The 23,261-nt window shown below is 39.0% G+C and overlaps 1 pseudogene; it reads left to right on the top strand.

Moving 5' to 3' along the window:
- Rpl31l1 (ribosomal protein L31-like 1) overlaps positions 1–18,343 on the top strand; it is a 37,883-nt pseudogene extending 19,540 nt beyond the window's left edge.
- The last annotated feature ends 4,918 nt before the right edge of the window (positions 18,344–23,261 follow it).

The raw sequence follows: 23,261 nt of genomic DNA on the forward strand, positions 1-23,261 counted from the left end.
GTGAAAAGAAAATTGTATGAACATGAAGAGGGCAGAGGTTGATATCAGGTGTCTTCTTCAATCACTCTGTATTTAATGAGACAGAGCATCTCACTGAACCTGGAATTCTCAGATTTGGCTAGCATATGTAATTGACAGTGTTTATTTCCTCAAATTAACAAATGAGATGAGAGCCATACACAAGCTGTACAAACAACCAGATTGGGCTGTTCTAAATATCAAAATGCCTGGAAGGTTTTAATCTCTGTACAAACTATTTTTTTCTTTTTCTTTTAGATTCCTTTTTCTATTTAGGTATTTACAGTTCAAATGTTATGCCCTTTCCCCCATGTGCAATCCCCCTGTTGCTTCTATGAAGTTGCTCCCATTCACACCCACTCACTCCAACCTCAACAACCTGGAATTCCCCTAAACTGGGGAAACGAGCCTTCACGGGGCCAAGGGCTTCTCCTTCTATTGATGCCAGACAATGCCATCCTCTGCTACATATGCCTCTGGAGCCATGGGTCCCTCCACCTCTTTGGTTGGTGGTTTACTACCTGGGAGCTCTGGGGGAGGGGGGTCTCGTTGGATGATATTGTTGTTCTTACTATGAATTGTAAACCCCTTCAGCTCCTTCAGTCCTTTCTCTACCTCCTACATTGGCTATCCTGTGCTCAGTCCAATGGTTACCTACAAGCATCCTGATAACTATCAGTAAGACTCTGGCAGAGCCTCTCAGGAGACATCCAGATCAGGCCCCTGTCAGCAAGCATTTCTTGGCATCAGCAACAGTGTCTGGGTTTGGTGGCTGTATATGGGCTGGATCCCCAGGTAGGGTAGTCTATGGAAGGCCTTTCCTTCAGTCTCTGCTCTACCCTTTGTCCCTGTATTTCCTCCAGTGACTACTTTGTTCCCCCTTCTAAGAAAGATTGAAGCATTCACATTTTGGTCTCACTTCTAGAGCTTCAAATAGTCTGTGAATAGTTTCTTGCATATTCCAAGCTTTGGGGCCAATAGCCACTTATCAGTGAGTATATATTATGTGTTGTATCAATGTTTTTATGGTATCTGCTGCCCATGAGAATCTCTTTTTAATCTCTTGTATTCTGTTGGTGATACTTGCATCTATGACTCCTGATCTCTTTTCTAGTTATTCTGTCTCCAGGGTTGTCTCTCCTTGTGGTTTCTTTATTGTTACTATTTCCATTTTTATATTCTTGATGGTTTTGTTCAATTCTTTCACCTGTTTGGTTGTGTTTTCCTGCAATTCCTTAATGGGTTTTTGGGTTAACTCTTTAAGGGTTTTGACTTGTTTACCTGTGTTTTCCTGTATTTAATTTTTTTTCATTTCTTTATTATTTTTATTGGATTTTTTTTACATTATAAATGTTATCCCCTTTCCCAGTTTCCCATCAATAATCCCCCTATCCCATCCCCTCCTCCCCCTACTTCTATGACGGTGTTCCCGCTCCCAAACTACACACCCCTTCCTGCCTCCCTGCCCTGAAATTTCCCCTACACTTCTGGAGGTGGGGGATTCAGCGACCAAGGGCCTCTCCTCCCATTGGTGCCCAACAAGGCATCCTCTGCTACATATACAGCAGAAGCCATGGGTCTGTCCATGTGCAATCTTTGGGTAGTGATTTAGTCCCTGGAAGCTCCAGTAGGTTGGTATTGTTGTTCTTATGGGGTTGCAAACCCTTTACAGGAATTATTTATGTCCTTCTTAAAGTCCTCTATCATAATCATGACATGTGATTTTAAATTCAAATCTTGCTTTTCCGGTGTGTTAGGGATCTAGTATTTGCTTTGGTGGGAGAACTGGGCTCTGATGATGCCAATTAGTCTTGGTTTCTGTTGCTTAGGTTCTTGAGCTTGCCTCTCACCATCTGGTTTTCTCTGATGTTAGTTTGTCTTGCTGTCTCTGGCTAGAGCATGTCCCTCCTCTGGGCCTATAATCCTGTGGTTGTAGGTATGAGAGCACTCCTGGGAAACCAGTTCTCTCTGGGCATAATTGGGTCTGTAGGGCTACAGGACAGCCTTACCTCTGGGCACAGATAGAGACCTGAAGAATCCTGTTCCAGGAGGCTCTGCAGTTCCTGTGCAATGTGTGCTCCTGGCAGGTCCCTCTTAGGACGGTTATTGGAGCAAAAGTGGGGTCTCATCAATGGGTTTAGGAGTGAGAGCACTCCTGGGAGACCCACTCTCTCCAGTCAGGTTTTCGTTCCGGGGGCTGTGGGACAGCCTTAGCTCTGGACACAGATTGAGACTGGAAGAGACAATCTAATTTTCTAAGATGACTGATTTAATTTTGCTTTTCTTGGCTTCTGACTGAAGTGTTATGATACAACTCATACTGATTTGGCAGTATGTTCTAATCTTCTGGCTTCTTATTTTCAGTCTCATTCTGTCTTGACCTCCATATAGCTTCTTCTCTCTGAAATCTGTCTCTGTAAAACTTCTATACACACCACCATCACCCATGTCTTGCCATTTTCTCTTCCTGCATTGCTTTTAAGTGGCCTCTCTTACCTGTCTGTTCTCATAAGTGTTGGCTGTGTCTTATGTCTAACTCATTCTATCAGATTTTTTTCTGATTCTTCACTTTGCCTCTCATTTAGATGTCACTTTCAAACATGACTGCTTTCTTCTAGAAATTAATGTTACCTTCATTGTTAGCGAATAAAGGTGTGTGCTAAGGGTGTGTCTGCATTCTTGCGAGATCATACTGTAATCCAATACATGTCTGTATTCGAGCTGGATCACATAATCCTAGACGGTTTTTGAATGTAATCCATTACCAGAGCAACTATATCTCTATTAAAATTCCTCTAGAATTATGGCTAGCCATCTTGTACCATTCATCTTTCTCTGACTTCTGAGGGCTAAGAGTATAATGAGCCATCAGTGCTCAGTCAACTTTAATGTTCACACTGGAGATTCTACCTCTGGCCCTTACATCTAGTATATATGTGAGGATGACCTTGAATTCATCCTTTTGTCTCTGTCTCCTATGTGATGCAATTGCAGGCATGTGTAATCCAACGTGGTTGGATTTTACATATTGCTTGGTCTACATTTTTTATAGATCAGAGATCAGTCCACATGTAATTTCTTTGCTTCTGGCATATTCCTCAACAATAAACTATCTACTATATGTGGTGAACATCTGCTCTTTCCAACATAATGTTGTATGTAGTCTTGTAATTTAGTCTCCCAGATAACGTTTACAGCTAATGCATTTATCTCCCTGCCTTCTGGGCCAGTGGCATAAAATATATTTGTACCTTAAAATGTTTTTGGCAATCTTCTACCACAAAAATTCTTATTTAGTCTTCTCTTTTTTTATGCTGTAGGCCTAGCAGTGATTGTCAGTGACCCCCACAAGCATTGCCTAGGCATAAATTTTTATTGAAAACACCATAGTCAGAAATGAATTACTAACCTGCAAGGAAAAATGTATGGTGATTCATCTCATTATTTTCTTATTAATTGTCCGATTCGAGATTGAACCATGGTTACTTAGCGTTATAATAGTCTATCACAAATCTTGAAAATACCCAAATACTTGAGATATTCTGGGATCCCTTGAATTCTCAATTCTGAGACACTGGTTTACAGTGGAACAATGTTTTGGGTTATCCCTAACGGCCTCAAGCAAAACATCCTCTTAATCTACTGAACAGTCTGTCTGTTTAGATAAGAAGAATTTAATTGACTTACCTATTTAGGGGATTCTGCTTAAAGATGAGCTATAGAAAAATATAGCTCTGCTAGGAAATCTCACTTTTCTCTTACTAAACTCTGATTTTCTCATAGTGTAGCTGGACTCACAGGGACTTTACATGGATTAATTAGTGTTTAAAGGCACTTTTGTAAATGAAAAGGAGCCATACTAAGATAATCATTTAAACTCTGAATGCTTGCCTTTTTTATTCATGCTACCATTACAATTTCAGGCTCTCTTCCATAATGTCACCAGATTGTAGGTGAGCTCCCAAAATAGACAGTCACTAAGACTAAAACTGTTGTATGACCCAATATGCAAAACAGCTCTGGGAAAGGAATGATGAAGCTGACTTGATTGTTGCAATGACCTACTCTTTTATATTGGATGGCATCATAAACAGTTTTAGGGAGATTTGGAAATGAGAGAATTTTGTATCTGGTATGGCACAAAAATGCTATTCATGTGAGAGTCATTGCAGATTAATTACAGTGCCCTACAAATGTTTGTTTCAAAAATGGGCTGTATGATCTTACTTTTTGTAACAGCTCAGATTAATTTTCATGAAAGTCTGGTTATTGCAAGTGTTCCTCTTTCCTTAACTGACTGTGATCTTTTCACAAAAAAAGGCTTAATAGATTGATTTGAAGTAACTCTCATCCAAGACAAGTTTAAAAATAATCTTCAATCTGAAAAAAATGGCTCAGTTGACAAAGACACAAGTCTCCAAGTCTGGTGACCTGAAAACAATCCCAAGAAACCACATTGTGATAGCTTGATATGCTTGGCTCAGGGAGTGGCATTATTAGGAGGTGTGGCTTTTTGGAGTAGGTGTGTCACTGTAGGTGTGGGCTTAAGACCCTCATCCTAGCTGCCTGGAAGGGACTTTTCTGCTAGCAGCCTTCAGAAGAAGATGTAGAACTCTCAGCTCCTGCTGCACCATGCCTGCCTAGATGTTGTCATGCTCCCACCTTGATGAAAATGGACTAAACCTTTGAACAAGTAAGCCAGCCCCAATTAAATGTTGTCCTTTATAAAGTTTCCTTTGGTCATGGTGTCTGTTCACAGCAGTAAAACCCTAACTAAAACACACAAGAAGGGAGAAGGAAAGAGCCTTCTTCTGAACGTTGTCCTGTAAACTCCACATGACTGTACAACCATGTCCCTATACACATGCAAAAACATAAAAAAAAGAAATATAAGAAATAATACTTTCACTGAGCATGGTGGTACATGCTCTTAGTTCCAGCACTAGGAATGCAGAGGCATGCAGGCAGATCTCTGTGTGTTTGAGGTCAGTCTGTCTGCATACAAATTATGTAAATAAGAGTGATTTTGTATAAATGATATGATTGTTTCTAACTGTGAGGAAGTTTAAACTTGTTGATGACGCTACAATTCTTATATAGATTCAATACCAAAAGAAGGCTTGTTAGTTTCTTATATCTGCTGAACCAAATGAAATGCAGATAATGATTGACAGTCTTCTCACCTAATTATAAGTATTATAATATTATTTCCAAATTCATTTTTTCTCCTTTAGTAATTCTGCAGCATACACTCAGAGAACTGGAATGAAGAAACTGGCATATTATATCATAAATAAAGGTGCACTAAATTCTCACATAGGTTTCTAAACTATTGCTGTACTTTAAAAAATGGGATGAGGAGTTGGAGAGTTGGCTCAGTGACTAATAGCATATGTTACATTTGCAGAGGACCCAAGTTCAATCTCTGAAATCTTGTTGGAATGCCATCTTATCAACTCCATGAAGACATGCACTTCTGTTCACAGACGCATATATATGCAAGCTGACACAGATGTGGAGAAAGGGGAACACCCCTCCATTGTTAGTGGATTGCAAGCTGATACAACCACTCTGGAAGTCAGTCTGGAGGTTCCTCAGAAAATTGGACACCTGAGGACCCAGCTATACCACTCCTGGGCATATACCGAAAAGATTCTCCAACATACAACAAGGACACATGTTCTACTATGTTCATAGCAACCTTATTTATAATAGTCAGGAGCTGGAAAGAACCCAGATATCCTTCAGTGGAGAAACTGATACAGAAAATGTCATATATTTACACAATGGAGTACTGCTCAGCTATTACAAACAATGATCATGAAATTTTTTTTCTTTATTTTCTTGGATATATTTCTTTACTTACATTTCACATGTTATTCCTTTTCCAGGTTTACTGTCCATAAACCCCATCCCCTCTCTCTCCCCAATATGGGTATTCCCCCCATACATCCCCCTTACTGCCAACCTCCATACTCCCCTGCACTGGGGGTCCAACCTTAGCAGGACCAAAGGCTTCTCCTTCCCCTGGTGCCCCAACAAGGCTATTCTCTGCTGCTTATGCAGGTGGAGCCCTGGGTCAGTCCATGTATAGTATTTTGGTAGTGGTTTAGTCCATGGAAGCTCTGGTTGGTTGACATTGTTGTTTTTATGGGGTTACTAGCTCCTTCAGCTCTTTCAATCCTTCCTCTAATTCCCCCAAAGGGGGTCCTGTTCTCAGTACAGTGGTTTGCTGCTAGTATTGACCTCTGTATTGGACATGCTCTGGATGTCTCTCAGGAGAGCTCTATATCCAGTCCCTTTAGCATGCATTTTTAGCTTCATCAATCTTATCTAGTTTTAGTGGCTGTATATATATATATATATATATATATATATATATATATATATATATATATGGGCCACATGTGGGGCAGGCTCTGAATGGCCATTCCTTCAGTTGCTGCTCTAAACTTTGCTTCCATATCCCCTCCTATGGATATTTTTCCCCTTTTAAGAAGGAGTGGGAGCATCTGCATTTAAGTTATCCTTCTTCTTGAGCTTCCTGTGGTCTGTGAATTGCACCTTGGGTAATTCAAGATTTTGGGCTAATATACACTTATCAATGAGTGCATTCCAAGTGTGTTTTTCTGTGATTGGGTTACCTCACTAAGGATGATATTTTCCAGTTCCATCCATCTGCCTATTAATTTCATGAAGTCATTGTTTTTGATAGCTGAGTAGTACTCCATTGTGTAGATGTACCACATTTTTTAAATCTATTCCTCTGTTGAAGGGCATCTGGGTTCTTTCCAGCTTCTGGCTCTTATAAATAAGGCTGCTATGAACATAGTGGAGCATGTGTCTTTGTTGTATGTTGTAGCATCTTTTGGGTATAAGCCTAGGAGTGGTATAGCTGGGTCCTCAGGTAGTGGAATGTCCAATTTTGTGAGGAACCTCCCGACTGATATCGAGTGTGGTTGTACCAGTTTGCAATCCCACCACATCCTCGCCAGCATCTGCTGTCACCTGAGTTTTGATCTTAGCCATTCTGACTGGTGTGAGGTGAAATCTCAGGGTTGTTTTGATTTGCATTTCCCTTATGACTAAAGATGTTTTTTGACCATTCAGTAATCCTCTGCTGAGAATATTTTGTTTAGCTCTGCACCCCATTTTTTTTAATTACCTTGAGTATTTCTTATTTACATTTCGAATGTTATTCCCCTTCCCGGTTTCCGGGCAAACATCCCCCTAATCCCTCCCCCTCCCCTTCTCTATGGGTGTTCCCCTCCCAATCCTCCCCCCATTGCTGCCCTCCCCCCAACAGTCACGTTCACTGGTACCCCATTTTTTAATAGGGTGATTTGGCTCTCTGGAGTCTATTTTGTTGAGTTCTTTGTATATTTTGGATATTAACCCTCTATCAGATGTAGGATTGGTAAAGATCTTTTTCCAATCTGTTGGTTGCTGTTTTGTCCTAATGACAGTGTCTTTTGCCTTACAGAAGCTTTGCAGTTTTATAAGGTCCCATTTGTCGATTCTTGATCTTACAGCATAAGCCATTGGTGTTTAGTTCAGGAAATTTCCCCCAGTGCCCATGTGTTCGAGATTCTTCCCCACTTTTTCTTCTATTAATTTGAGTGTATCTTGTTTGATGTGGAAATGGATGGAACTAGAAAATATCATCCTGAGTGAGGTAACCATATCACAAAAGAACATACATGGTATGCACTCACTAATAAGTAAATATTAGCCCCAAAACTGGGAATGTCCAAGATACAATTCACAGACCACATGAAGCTCAAGAAGAGAAGGAAGACCAAAATGTAGGTGGATCAGTCTTTCTTTGAAGGGTAACAAAATACTCGAGGAAATACAGAGACAAAGTATGGAGAAGAGACTGAAAAAAGGCCATCCAGAGACTGTTCCCTGGGGATCCTTTCCATATACAAACACCAAACCCAGACACTATTGTAGATGCAAAGAAGTACTTGCTGATGGTAGCCTGATATAGTTGTCTCCTGAGATGCTCTGACAAAATCTGACAAATAAAGGGGTGGAGGCTCACAGCCAAGCATTGGATTGAGCATGGCATCTCCAATAGAGGAATTAGAGAAAGGATTGAAGGAGCCGAAGGGGTTTGAAACCCATAGGAAGAACAACAATATCAACCAACCAGACTCCCCCAGAGCTCCCAGGGACTAAACCACTAACCAAAGAGTACACATGGATGAACCCATGGCTCCAGCCACATATGTGGCAGAGCATGGCCTTGTAAGACATCAATGGGAGGAAAGGCCTTTGGTCCTGTGAAGGATTGATGTCCCAGTGTAGGGGAATGCCAAGGCAGGGAGGAGGAAGTTTGTGGGTAGGTAAGGGAGCACCCTCATAGAAGCAAGGTTATGGGGGATGGGATAGGGTATTTCCAGAGGGAAACCGTGAAAGAGGATAATATTTGAAATGTAAATAAATCAAATATCCGATAAAAATTGTTGAACATTAATACTGTAAAATGGTACATCTGTAAGATGCATTAGGCAAAGCAACAAAACCACTTATATGTCTTGGATGTTGAAGAGTTTGTTTTTTGATTTAAAAATCAGAGAATAATGAGTTTATGACATCCAATAGGTAAACAGACTTGCTAAACTCTCAAAGATGAAAAGTATTTGCCTTTTTGAAAACAATAGCATTCTCACATCCTTTTGTGACTTTCTATTAAATTCAGCATCCGACATGTGTCACTTCAGCTTTAATTTATAATGTATATAAGTGGTAGAACTATAATGATAAGACTAAATTACAGATTTTCAGTGCTGTATTCAAGGTTTATAGGGAAGTGCTAGAGTCACATGGATCAGTGATAGTGCCCCTATTTTGTCAATTAAGAGCCTAAAGAGGGATGGATGTTAGAGTTAGTCAGTATGTAAGGAGAATTATAAAATGCCCCTGGGTAGCTGAGCAAATATTATCACTGAACAACAGATGAGAAATGACAGATACATTTTAATATCTCTGCATATAAGTCAATGCACGTAGAAAAATGTTGAATTGTTTTGCGCCCTGTAAGATTCTGAATTAATATTTTTAAGAGGGGAAAGACTTCTAAGTGCCTACCACAGGTAATGAGATTGTTTACTTGAGGTTCAGCTTTGCTCAAAAACTTAGCAAAGTTTTAAAAGTTTTATGAAACAAATGAAAGATATATTCATGTTGCCATAATATACATACACAAGCTTTGTGACAACACATACACACATGAGCACATACCAGAAAATATATAGGAGGGAATGAATAGTGATTTTTCCTTGCTAAAATAAACGTTTTTCAACTTTATTTTGGCATTGTAAAACAAAATTATGAATATATTTAGCATTCTGTTATCTCTTTGTGCCAAAAATATAAATTAAGGAAAAAAGGAACAGAATTGTGGCTGTTTAGCATAGGAATGAATGTCTAATTGTAATAAAAGATGATGATAGTAGGGAAGGCCACATGCTTCAGTATGAGACACATGTAATTCCTACTTCCACCTCATTGTTAAGACAATCTCTACCTCAAAAGGATAACCAACTATCCAATAGTGATTCTTAATACTCAAAAAGTGAGTGTTTAAAATGTAAATTTCTCATCATAAATGCTCTCATAGAGCTTACCAAGCCAAATCTGATTAAAAATGTCACTGATATGTATGTGTTTATATTGAAATTTTACAACTACATTCCCAAAAATATACAAAATTAATGATCACACTTCAGTAACTTTACACTGAATATATCTGTTTAACCCATCAACCACCTCAAGAAAGAACTTCAGTAAAGTCTTTCTTTTTTCTTGTTCCAACTCATTTCCTTCTTCCTCTAAAGGGAAATCATTATTGTCAGAAATAAGCCTTATATCTTTAAAATGTATGTAAATGTAATCAGAGAGAACATTGCCATATGTATGTGGAAGCTCTCACTCAGTGTTATTTTGGAGAGATTCATCTACATTGTTGTGTATTATGTACTAGTTTGCTCATGTTCCAGCAATGAATCATCCATTCTTCTTGTGATTTACATTGTGGTTTTTGGTTTTGGCTTCAATATTTTCCCTTGCTACAAAAATCTCAACAAACATTTCTTGGTGAATTCATGTATACATTTGTCAAGTTTGGGGTTTTTCTGTCACAATTAAGCATATAATTAGATTTAATCAAAGTAGACAAGTAGTTTTACAAAATGCTTCTGGCAATTTACAATTCCCCCAGTATATGAGAATTCCAGTTGCTTCACACCCTATTGGGAAATTTTGAAAGCTTGTATAATTTTTTTTTAAATTTTAGTCTCACTGGTGAATATAATCACTTGCTATAACACGTGTCTCCAGATGTTCTTGTTTATATAGAAGATGGAAAACAGTGGTGGAAGTCCTTGATTATCTAGATTAAAGAGAATTATGTTACTTAAGTAGAATTCCTTTGCTATACCTATTGGAGATGGAACTGGAATGTCCCACAAAGATTCATGTATTTGAATACTTAGCATCTAAACTGGTGGCACTGTTGTGAGGAGGTTGGAACATTTAAGAGGCAGTGGAAAACTTGAGAGATACAGCCTGGTTAGGGAAAGTAGGTTGTTGGTGGCATGCCTTTCATGCTATACTCATAATTGTCCCATCTGTCTGTCTCCCTGTCTATCTATGTATCTATATATTTTTCTCTTTCCCTCTCCCACTTCTTCCTTTTTCTCTCCTTCCATCTTGTCCTTCTTACATCCTTTTCCTCCCTCCCTCCATCCCTCTCTCTGTTTCAATTTCTGGGCATCCATGTGCAAATACATAAATATTTAGACAGATCTAATATTCTTAACAACAACTACTTCCAAATGGCCCACAGACATTATTGTGAAATGTAAAACCACAAAAGATCATAGAAGATTCTACGGGGATTGAATTTATGACTCTTTGTATGATACCAAAGATGTGGTGTATTAAAGAATTCCTTAAATAGACTTTCAAAGCAGAACTCCTGCCAAGTGTGGTGGTACATGGTTGAAATCTGAACAGTTAGAAGGCTGGGAAATCAAGATGCAATCTACAGATCGAATGTAGCTCAAGAAGAAGGATGACTAAAATGCAGATGTTTCATTCCTTCTTAAAAGGCAGAACAAAAATATCCATAGAAGGGAATATGGAGGCAAAGTTTAGAACAGAGACTGAAGAAATGGTCATTCGGAGCCTGCCCCACATGTGATATATATATATATATATATATATATATATATATATATATATATATATATATATATATTTATCTCCACCAAAACTAGATGGATGAAGCTAAGAAGTGCAGGCTGACAGGAACCAGATATAGATCTCTCCTGAGAGACACAGCCAGAACATGTCAAAAACAGAGGCGAATGCTAGCAGCAAACCACTGAACTGAGAATGCTACCCCCTTTGGAAGAATTAGAGAAAGGATTGAAAGATCTGAAGGGGCTTGAAACCCCATAAGAACAATAATGCCAACCAAGCAGAGCTCCCAGGGACTAAACCACTACCCAAAGACTATATAGGGACTGACCCATGGCTCCAACTGCATAGGTAGCAGAGAATAGCCTTGTTGTGCACCAGTGGAAAGAGAAGCTCTTGGTCCTGCCAATGTTGGACCCCTAGTGCAGGGGAATATGGGGTTGGTGTAAGAGGGGGGATGAGGGGGGAACACCATTATGGGGGAGGAGGAGGGGATAGGGGGCTTATGGACAGAAAACAGGGAAAGGGAATAACATTTGAAATGTAAATAAAGAAATATATCCAAGAAAAAAAAAGGCTGGAAAATAAGAGTGAGTTTGTGGTCTACCTGGACTGGCCACATATGAAAACGTCATTATCATTAATTAATTAGTTAATCAGTTAATTTTAGGTCTGTGAGGTAGATGTCAAAAGCATAAGAATGGATACAGGCTAGATGAAAATATTTACATAATATATTTTTCTTAAAAAAGTGTTGTTCAACACATCCTAAGAGCACTTGAAATTCAACAATAGAACAAAAAACCCAATGAAAAATGGGCTAAAAGTCTGACACCTTACCAAAGAATATATACAGTGGTCAAGTAAGCATATGGAAATATATTCAATTCAAAGGAATTAAAAATCAAAATAATGAGGCTTGTATTGTTCCATTATAGAGGGCTTATCTAACATACAGGATAAGAAGAACTAACTTTAAGCCACACCAGGGGGTGGGGTGGAATTCAGGAAAGGAAAACAAGGAGAAAGAGAGAAACTTAAATGTATATCGTAAAGGGAAAGAAGTATGGGTCTAACTTTGCGAGATTCTGAAAAGTGAAAATGAAGAACACATAAAGATCAGTGAAAGCAGGGAGAAATAACTAGGGTGAACTTAGAGGCCATTTACAGCAGAGAGAGTTCTATATGGTGCTTTAATTGTTAGTCTACATCATCATGTATTTGTCTAAATCCACAGAATATACCACCAAGAGTAAACCCTAATATGAAATACAGACTCAGCATGATAATGATGCCTCAGTGTAGGTTCCTTCATTATAGTAAATGCACAAGCCTAGAAGGGAACATTTATGATAGAAGACCTGTGAGGAGCTGAGGGATGTTAAAAAAGAACCATGTTTCTCTCAGTTTTTTTTCTATGAACCTGAAAGTATTCTACAAAAAAGAAATTCAATTTTTAAAATGTAAAGCAAAAGATAATGTCTTAGTGGGGATACAATGGGACACAGCCATTGGGAACATTGCAATAAGCATATTTAAAAGGTGGCTGGAAGAGTAAGCCCCACTTCTAAAAGTAGTTGGACAAAACAAAGTGGAAAACCCAATGTTGAAATTCTCAAGGAAATATTAAAAATATTATTTTGAAAGAATAAATATAGACACCTGCCATAGTCCTCCCAAGATCTCATCCTCCTAGTATCATCCCTAGCTCGGTTTCTAGAAACCTGAAGACTCTCCCTTTCCCATCTGAACTCATCCGCAACATACCACACAGATCTTCTCTCCCAACTTTCCCCAACCCATCTCATTATCCCAGCCCCAACAGCAGCAGACTTTCACTAGGAATACACCAGATAAGAACAGGGAAACAAGCTAACTGAAGACCCTTACCATTCACTGTTCCCCTCCAAATCCAATACCACAGTCTCTTCTCCATAACTGGATCAAAACACCAGCTGCAGTCTTACATGCCTCCGATCACATCTGTTGATCCTACAGTCCATCCTCTCTGAGCTGTCCTGCTCTCACTGGATAATTTTTTTTTTCGGAGCTGGGGACCGAACCCAGGGCCTTGTGCTTCCTAGGTAAGTGCTCTACCACTGAGCTAAATCCCCAGCCCCCTCACTGGATAATTTTATCCCAGTCCCCAACTCCAGCAGGCCACCCCTGCCAGAAAACTAGGTATACTGCCCTCTGACCTTCTCTTCTTTTTCTTTTTTTTTTATTTATTTAATACTTAATAATAATTCTTTGGTTTCCGGGCAAACATCCCCCTCCCCCCTCCCCTTCCTTATGGGTGTTCCCCTCCCAACCCTCCCCCCATTGCCGCCCTCCCCCCAACAGTCTAGTTCACTGGGGGTTCAGTCTTAGCAGGACCCAGGGCTTCCCCTTCCACTGGTGCTCTTACTAGGATATTCATTGCTACCTATGGGGTCAGAGTCCAGGGTCAGTCCATGTATAGTCTTTAGGTAGTGGCTTAGTCCCTGGAAGCTCTGGTTGCTTGGCATTGTTGTACATATGGGGTCTCGAGCCCCTTCAAGCTCTTCCAGTTCTTTCTCTGATTCCTTCAGCGGGGGTCCTATTCTCAGTTCAGTGGTTTGCTGCTGGCATTCGCCTCTGTGTTTGCTGTATTCTAGCTGTGTCTCTCAGGAGCGATCTACATCCAGCTCCTGTCGGTCTGCACTTCTTTGCTTCATCCATCTTGTCTAATTGGGTGGCTGTATATGTATGGGCCACATGTGGGGCAGGCTCTGAATGGGTGTTCCTTCAGTCTCTGTTTTAATCTTTGCCTCTCTCTTCCCTGCCAAGGGTATTCTTGTTCCCCTTTTAGAGAAGGAGTGAAGCATTTACATTTTGATCATCCGTCTTGAGTTTCATTTGTTCTAGGGATCTAGGGTAATTCAAGCATTTGGGCTAATAGCCACTTATCAGTGAGTGCATACCATGTATGTCTTTCTGTGATTGGGTTAGCTCACTCAGGATGATATTTTCCAGTTCCAACCATTTGCCTACGAATTTCATAAAGCCGTTGCTTTTGATAGCTGAGTAATATTCCATTGTGTAGATGTACCACATTTTCTGTATCCATTCCTCTGTTGAAGGGCATCTGTGTTCTTTCCAGCTTCTGGCTATTATAAATAAGGCTGCGATGAACATAGTGGAGCACGTGTCTTTTTTATATGTTGGGGCATCTTTTGGGTATATGCCCAAGAGAGGTATAGCTGGATCCTCAGGCAGTTCAATGTCCAATTTTCTGAGGAACCTCCAGACTGATTTCCAGAATGGTTGTACCAGTCTGCAATCCCACCAACAATGGAGGAGTGTTCCTCTTTCTCCACATCCTCGCCAGCATCTGCTGTCACCTGAGTTTTTTATATTAGCCATTCTCAGTGGTGTGAGGTGAAATCTCAGGGTTGTTTTGATTTGCATTTCCCTTATGACTAAAGATGTTGAACATTTCTTTAGGTGTTTCTCAGCCATTCGGCATTCCTCAGCTGTGAATTCTTTGTTTAGCTCTGAACCCCATTTTTTAATAGGGTTATTTGTTTCCCTGCGGTCTAACTTCTTGAGTTCTTTGTATATTTTGAATATAAGGCCTCTATCTGTTGTAGGATTGGTAAAGATCTTTTCCCAATCTGTTGGTTGCCGATTTGTCCTAACCACAGTGTCCTTTGCCTTACAGAAGCTTTGCAGTTTTATGAGATCCCATTTGTCGATTCTTGATCTTAGAGCATAAGCCATTGGTGTTTTATTCAGGAATTTTTTTTCCAGTTCCCATGTGTTCCAGATGCTTCCCTAGTATTTCTTCTATTAGTTTGAGTGTGTCTGGTTTGATGTGGAGGTCCTTGATCCACTTGGACTTAAGCTTTGTACAGGGTGATAAGCATGGATCAATCTGCATTCTTCTACATGTTGACCTCCAGTTGAACCGCCCTCTGACCTTCTCTTCTCTCTCTGCTTCCTCAAATGCAACCCCTGGTCTCATCCCCGGCTCTGCAGAAGAACAGTTGTGGCAGCATCCCTTGCTTCACTGCTCCTATTTTTGGTGAATCCACAGAACTTCCCCTTCTAATGATCTTCCCCCAACTCATTGCTTTGTCCCATGTCCTAACCCCACCAGGCACAGCATTTAATCCCAAGGGTTGCTACTTCCAGGAAAGCAAGTTGACTGGAGCAGACGCACACATCTCATACTGCTCCAGAGATCCAATCCCCCTATTCTCATCTCTAGATCTGTAGCAGCAAACCCATTGCTTCCCCCTCTCCTCTCTGACCCCAACCCCAACTTATCACAAAGACCTTTTCCCTGACCTTCCTTCTTCAAACTAATCTCATTATCCCAGCTTCCTACAGTAGCAATCATTCCCCAGGAGTACACCAACTGAGCAGGCCAGGAAAAAAGGCAACACATACTCTTCACACTCTCCAAAAGTCCAGAGAGGAAACAGAATCCAAGGAAAGACACATCCACTCAAAAAAGACAAAGCCAAAAGCCAGAAGTCAGTACCTGGACACACACACACACACACACACACACACACACACACACACTCACACACACCCAGATGCCCACATGCCTAGATGCAAGAAAAAAACGCCTACAATCAATAACAACTAAGGCATTAAGTCTCCAATAGAGACAAGCTACTCTACACTCTACAGCAGGGGGCCCTTAATATTTCAACATAGCTGAAGCACAAGGAAAAAACTTAAAACCATCTATATGCAGATGGTAGAAGTTCTCAGAAAGCAAATTAATAAGTCCTTTAAAGAAACCCAGGAAAACACAACCACAAACCCATAAACAGTTGAAGGAAATGAAAATTATTGTTCAAGACCTGAAAAGAATTAGAGAAAATAGAGAAACACACAAACAGTAAATTCTGAAAGTAAAAAAAGTTTGGAATTTAAACAATAACTACAGAAGCAAGTTTCACCAACAGAATATAAGAGATGGAAGGGATAATTTTAGGTGTTAAGAAAATAATAGAAGAAATGGGTGCAATGGTCAAAAAATGTTAAATATAAAAAAAATCCTGAAACAAAACATCCAGAAAATATGGAACATTATGAAAAGACCAAAGCTAATAATAATGAGACTAGAAGAAGGAGAAGAATCCTTTCTCAAAAGCTCAAAATATATCTTTAATGAAATCATAGTTGAAAAATTCCCTAATCTCAAGAAGGAGATTTCTATAAGAAGCATGCAGAAGATCAAGTAAACTGGTACAGAAAAGAAAGTCCTTTTGCCACATAATAATCAAAACACTAAGCATATCAAACAAACAAAGAATATTAAAAGCTGCAAGGGGAAAATACCAAGAAAGGTATAACGGTAGATGTATCAAAATTATATCTGGCATCTCAATGGAGACTGAAAATCAGAAGTTCCTGAACAGATAGATGTGCTGCAAACTCTAAGAGATCATCAATTCCTGCCCAGCCTCCTATACATAGAAAATACCATAAATGAAGAAAATAAGACAGTACATCAAGAAGCCGAAGTTAAACATTATCTATCTATAATGCAATCTAAGGAGGTTAACTACATCTATGAAAACAAAGGAATAATCTCACATCAGCAAAATAAAAAGAATGAAAATATACACACATACTCATTCACTCAGATTAACACACAGCACCACCACCTACAACAACAGCAACAACAAAATAATCAAAAATTATGAGTCATTGATATCTCAGAATAACAATGGTCTAAATCCATACCCCAACACTGCCAGGAAAGGCACAGAATAACAGAATGGAGGCAAAAACAGGATCCATACTTCTGCTACATACAGGAAACATACATCAATATGAAGGATAGACATGACTTAATGGTAAAGCTTGAAAAAAGATATTTCAAGCAAGTAGTAGTGTTTCTTTAACAAACTGGCTGTTTTGGGCATATATTTTAAGAAATGAAATATCTTCTTGGTGGACTTTTTTCCTTTGATGAGTACATAGTTTTCTTCATCTCTTTTGTTTCATTTTGGTTGATGTCTACTTTATTACAAATGATATACTAGCTTGCTTCTCTGGTATATTTGCTTGAAATATCTTTTCTCAAACTTTTACCAGAAGTACGCACAAAAGGATAGGTGACAAGAAATAATCAAACAGGGATGAAACCATTAAAATAGAAATAAAGAGAAAAATACAAAGAATCAATGAAAGACAGTTGTTAATTTGAGAAAATCAAGAGGACACAAGCTTATCCAAACTAAGAGACACAGAGAGAATAACCAAATTATGAAAATCAGAAACAAAAAGGTAGACATAACAACATACACCAATGAAATCCAGAGAATCATTCTTTTAAAAATGTGCTGTGTGAAACTGAAAAATCTGCAACAAATGGATAATTTTTCTCAATAAGTACCCCTTAACAATGTTAAATCGATATTAAAAAATAGAACTATAACCACTAGTGAAACAGAAACAGTCATTAAAATTTCCTCAACTAAAAAGAAATTCCAGGACCAGATGGCTTAGTACTGAATTATATCAAACTTTTAATGAGTTAATGCAAATACTCCCTAAATTACTCCACAAAATAGAAACAGTAGGAGCATTAACCAATTCATTTTATGAAGCCACAGGTATCCTGATATCCAAACCATATAAAGATCCAAAAAAGAAAGAGAACTAGAGACCAATTGGATGAATACGGCTACGCAACATTCCATCCCACAATCCCCTGTGTCCTTCTGGTTCCGGCTAAGAAGGGTGGCGAGAAGAAGAAGGGCCGTTCTGCCATCAACGAGGTGGTGACCCGAGAATACACCATCAACATTCACAAGCGCATCCATGGAGTGGGCTTCAAGAAGGGTGCTCCTTGGGCACTCAAAGAAATTCGGAAATTTGCCATGAAGGAGATGGGGACTCCAGATGTGCGCATAGACACCAGGCTCAATAAAGCCGTCTGGGCCAAAGGAATAAGGAATGTTCCATACCACATCCGAGTACGCTTGTCCAGAAATCGTAATGAGGATGAGGATTCACCAAACAAGCTCTACACACTGGTAACTTACGTGCCTGTTACCACATTCAAAAATCTACAGACAGTCAATGTGGATGAGAACTAACTGCTGAATATCAAATAAAGTTACAGAACTGCCAAAGAAAAAAAATAGGTATGGAAATACTTAATAAAATACTTGGAAACTTAATCCAAGATACACATCAGAAAGACAATCCACCATGCTCTAGTAGGCTCCATCCGAGAGATATAGGAATACTTCAATATATGAACATCAATAAACGTAATCCACCATATAAAAAACTGAAAGAAAAAAGTATATGATCATCTCATTATATGCAAAGAAATCCTTTGACAAAACCCAACATCCCTTTATGGTTAAAGTCTTGCAGAGAATATGGATACAAGGAACATAGCTAAGCATAATAAAGGCAATTTACAGCAAGCCTATAGCCAACATCAAATTAAATGGGGAGAAGCTCAAAACCATTCCATTAAAATAAGGAACAAGACAAGGTTGTCCACTCTCTCCATGCCTATACAATAGAGTAGAATAGCTTTAGCTAGAGCAATAAGACAACTGAAGGAGGTCAAATTAGAAATAAAGAAGTCGAAGAAAAGAAGTCGAAGTGCCTTTATTTTCAGATGGTATGATAGTATGCATAAGTCACCCTAAGAATACCACAAGGGAATTATTAAAGCTTTCATCAGAGTAACTGGATATAAGATTAACTCAAAAATTCAGTAACTCTTCTGTATACAAATGGCAAGTGGATGGAGAAAGAGATCAGGGAAGTAACTCCTTTCACAATAGGTTCAATTAATATAAAATATCTTTGGGTAACTTTATCTGAGCAAGTGAAATATTTTTATAATAAAAACTCCAAGTCTTTGAAGAAAGAAATTGAAGAAAATATCTAATGATGGAAAGGCCTCCCAAACTCGTGGCTCTGTAGGATTAACATTTTAAAATGGCCATATTACCAAAAGCAATCTGCAGATCTTGAAAGGACAACTATCAACTTCATATGAAAAAACAAAAATGTAAATTAGGTAAAACAATCCTGAACAATAAAAGAACTGCTGGAGTTTCCACCATTCCTGATTTTAAGTTATACACCAAGCTATAGTAATGAAAACAGCATGATATTAACAAAATATACATTGGTCGGTGGAATCAAATTGAAGATCCAGACATAAATTCACACCCCTATGGACAACTGATTGTTGATAAAGACAGAAATACACACTGGAAAACAAGCCAGCATCTTCAACAAACAATGCTGGTCAAACTAGATGTTTACAGGTAGAATACAAATAGATAACATGTTTCAGGATATTTGATCACAATATGAACCCTGAGATTGTGTTATTTGCTTAAAAACACAACAAAACTGTTTATGATTGTGGTGTGGCTCACCTTTAGCCCACACCTTTGATCCTTCTGGCTGGAATACAGACATGTCTTTAGTACACACCTTTAATCTCAAACAATTAAGGTGAAGTTAGTTTGTAGAAGGAAGCACAATGTTTAAAAGTGATGTCTAAATGAGTGGCAAAGTGACAAATATTTGACAGAATAGGTATGTTCATCTCTCATGTGAAGAGGGAGGAAAGAGAGACTACTTAAGAGAGAGCAACATAAAGAGAAAACGAAAGGTGACAGAGAAAAACATGTTGCAGAGAGAGAACAAGCTAGAAACAGGTGAAGACAGAATAAGTGAGAGAATGAGAAAGAACCAGAATATTAGAACAGAATCCTAGAATTAGTTTGAAGTCAAAGAAGGTAATCCAGGAAAAACCCAGAGAAGCCAGGTTGAGTTATTCAGCTTGGAGAGAAGTTTGAGTCAGAACGGCTGAGTTGAATCAGCTAGCCAAAGTTAGAAAGAACTAGGAAGTGGTGAGTTTATTCAGCAACAAGTGTTAGAGGCTGAAAATATTCCAGGTCTAGATTAGAATGTATGGAGCCTAGAAGCTTCCAGGACCAGACCTAGATTAGCAGATTGAGGCATTAGGTCTCAAAGACAACATTTACTTCAGGAGAATAAAACTTACTTTGAAAATCAATGTTTATTATGTGGTTCAAAACACAAGTCCAAGTGGATCAAACTTTTCAACATAAAACCAGATAGACTAAACGTAACATAAAAGAAAGTGGGGGATAGCCTTGAAAGCATTGGTACAGGAGAAAACTTCCTGAACAGAACACCAGTATTTCAGGCTTAAGAAAACTGTTAATAAATGAGACCTCATGAAAATGAAAAGCTTTGGTAAGGCAAAAGAGACTGTCAATAGGAAAAAATGGCAACCCACAAAATGGGAAAAGATTTTCACCAACTCACCATCCAGTAGAAAGACTACTATCTAAAATATATAAAGAACTCAAGAAACTGGACACCAACAAACCACATAATCTAATTTAAATATGGGGTACAGATCTAAACAAAGAATTCCCAAAAGAGAAATCTCAAATAACTGAGGATCACTTAAAGAAATATTCAATGTTCTTAGCCATAAGAGAAATGCAAATCAAAATGAAATTTCATCTTACACCTGTCAGAATGTCAGAATGGTTAAAATCAATAACAATAAGTGACAGTTCTTGCTAGAGATTATGTAGAGCAAGGGGAACACTTCTCCATTGTTCGTGGGAGTGCAAACTTGTAGAGCCACTGTGGAAGTCAATATGTCAATTCCTCCAAGAATTGGGATTTCATCTACTTCAAGACCCAGCTAATACCACTTGTGGGCATATACCCAAAGGTGTCTCTATCCTAATATGAGAACACTTGCTCAACTGTATTCATTGCGGTATTGTAGCCATGCACTGAAAACAACGTATATACCTCTCAATGGAAAAATGAATAAAAAATGTGGTATATTTACACAATAGAGTATTACACAGCTGTTTAAAAAATAACATCAGGGGTTGGGGATTTAGCTCAATGGTAGAGCCCTGGGTTTGGTCCCCAGCTCTGAAAAAAGAAAAAGAAAAAAGAAAAAAAAATAACATCAGAGATTTTGAAGGGAAATTGATGGAAGTAGGAAAAATTATCCCCAGTGAGGTAACCAAGATGCAGAATAAATATGGTATTTATTCACTTATAATTAGATATTAACCATTAAGTCTTAAATAATAAGTGACAACATGTAGACACAGAGAAATTAGGTAAGGAAGAGAGGATGGGAGAACATATGGATGTTCCTGGGAAGGCAAAATAGAATAGATTTTATAGGTGGACTCAGGACAGGTAGAGATAGGAGCAAGAGGGATCAGATGATGGGGGTTCTGGGAGAGAGTGTCAGGAAAGACTGCTAGAATGGGGGGTGTTTTGGGGGTACTGTACCTACCTAGTGCAATGGATACTTCCTGTAATCTATGAGGGTGGTCTTAATGAGGACTTCAAGTAATGAGGGATATGGAGTCTCAACTGGCCATCTCTTGTAGCCGGGCAAGGTTTCCAGCAGAAGGCCTAGGTCACTTTCTGTTGACTTCTTGGGCAAAGAGATTCCCTGGAAACCCCCATACAATCTAGGTTGATGTTAAGATAAAAAGTTGCTTTCTGCAAACTGAGAGCTGGGCCACATTGCCAAGGACATCCTCTACACAACACAATGAACACTGAGAAGATCTGGTGTCTGCATGGCGCCTTCACCACTACGTTCTAGACTCTTTGGTACAGAAAGACACTCTGCAGGCTACCAAAAATAGAAATGTGGAAAGCAAACCAGTCACAAAACCTTTGACATATGATCTGCCCTACCTGCAAAATATGCTACAGCAATGGTGGCATAGAACTTATAGGAGTAGCCAGTGTCTAATTTGACTTAAGGACCACTACTAAAAGGAACCCATACTTGACACTGCTTAGGTAACCAAGAACCAGAAACCAGATATCCGAGAGAACTAGGATAAAAGCAAACACAACTTTTCTTAAAAAAACAAAACAAAATGATTCCTTAGCTATATTATGCTATACTCATGCATTGGCTATCAGAGAGATGACTTCTTGCAGCACATGGAAACAGATGCAGAGATCCACTGCCAGACATTGTTCAGAGTCCAAATGGGAGGTCTCCTTTAAATCCCTTTTCTTACAGCTTAGGAGATCCTGTGGACATAGAGGTGGAAAGATTGTAAGAGTCAGAGGAGATTGAGGACAATAGGAGAACACAGCCTTCTGAACCAACAAAGCAAGGTGCATATGAGCTCGAAGATACTGAAGCAGCAAACACAGGACCTACATGGGACTGTATCAGGCCCTCTGCATGTATATTATCACCATTGGCTATGTTTATTGGGAAACTCCTGACTGTGAGAATAAGTGGGCCCCTGATTCTTGTGCCTGCTCTTGAGAGTCTGTTCCTTCTGTTGGGTTGCTTTGTCCACCTTGGATATTATGTCTTTTGCTTCACCTTATTATATTTTATTCTGTCATACTTTGGTTTTATCTTATAAGCTTTTTTTAAAATTAAATATATTTCTTTACTTACATTTCAAATGTTATTCCCTTTCCATAAGACCCACATCCCCACCCACTCCCCCATACAGGTATTCCCCCCATTTATCTCCCTTAGTTCTCCCCATATCCCCCTGCACTGGAGGGTCCAGTCTTGGAAGGACCAAGGACTTCCCCTTCCACTGGTGCCCCAACAAGGTTATTCTCTGCTACATATGCAGTTGGAGCCCTGAGTCAGTCCGTGTATAGTCTTTCAGTAGTGATTTAGTCCCTGGGAGCTCTGATTGGTTGGCATTGTTGTTCTCATAAGCCTTTTTTTTTCTTTTTTTCTTTTTCTTTTTCTTTCTTTTTTTTTTTTTTTTTTTGAGCTGGGGACCGAACCCAGGGCCTTGTGCTTGCTAGGCAAGTGCTCTACCACTGAGCCAAATCTCCAAACCCCTTATAAGCCTTTTTAAAAATGAATTCCAGGAAGGGAGTTCTGGATGGAACAGGAGGTAGCACAAAAAAAAAAAAAAAAAAAACTGGGATGAGTAGAGGGAAGGGAAAGTATAATCAGGATATATTACATGACAAAATAACATATTTTCAAA

The sequence above is a fragment of the Rattus norvegicus genome, chromosome X (genome assembly GCF_021556685.1).
Source record: "Rattus norvegicus strain SHRSP/BbbUtx chromosome X, alternate assembly SHRSP_T2T, whole genome shotgun sequence".
Classification (NCBI taxonomy): Eukaryota; Metazoa; Chordata; class Mammalia; order Rodentia; family Muridae; genus Rattus; species Rattus norvegicus.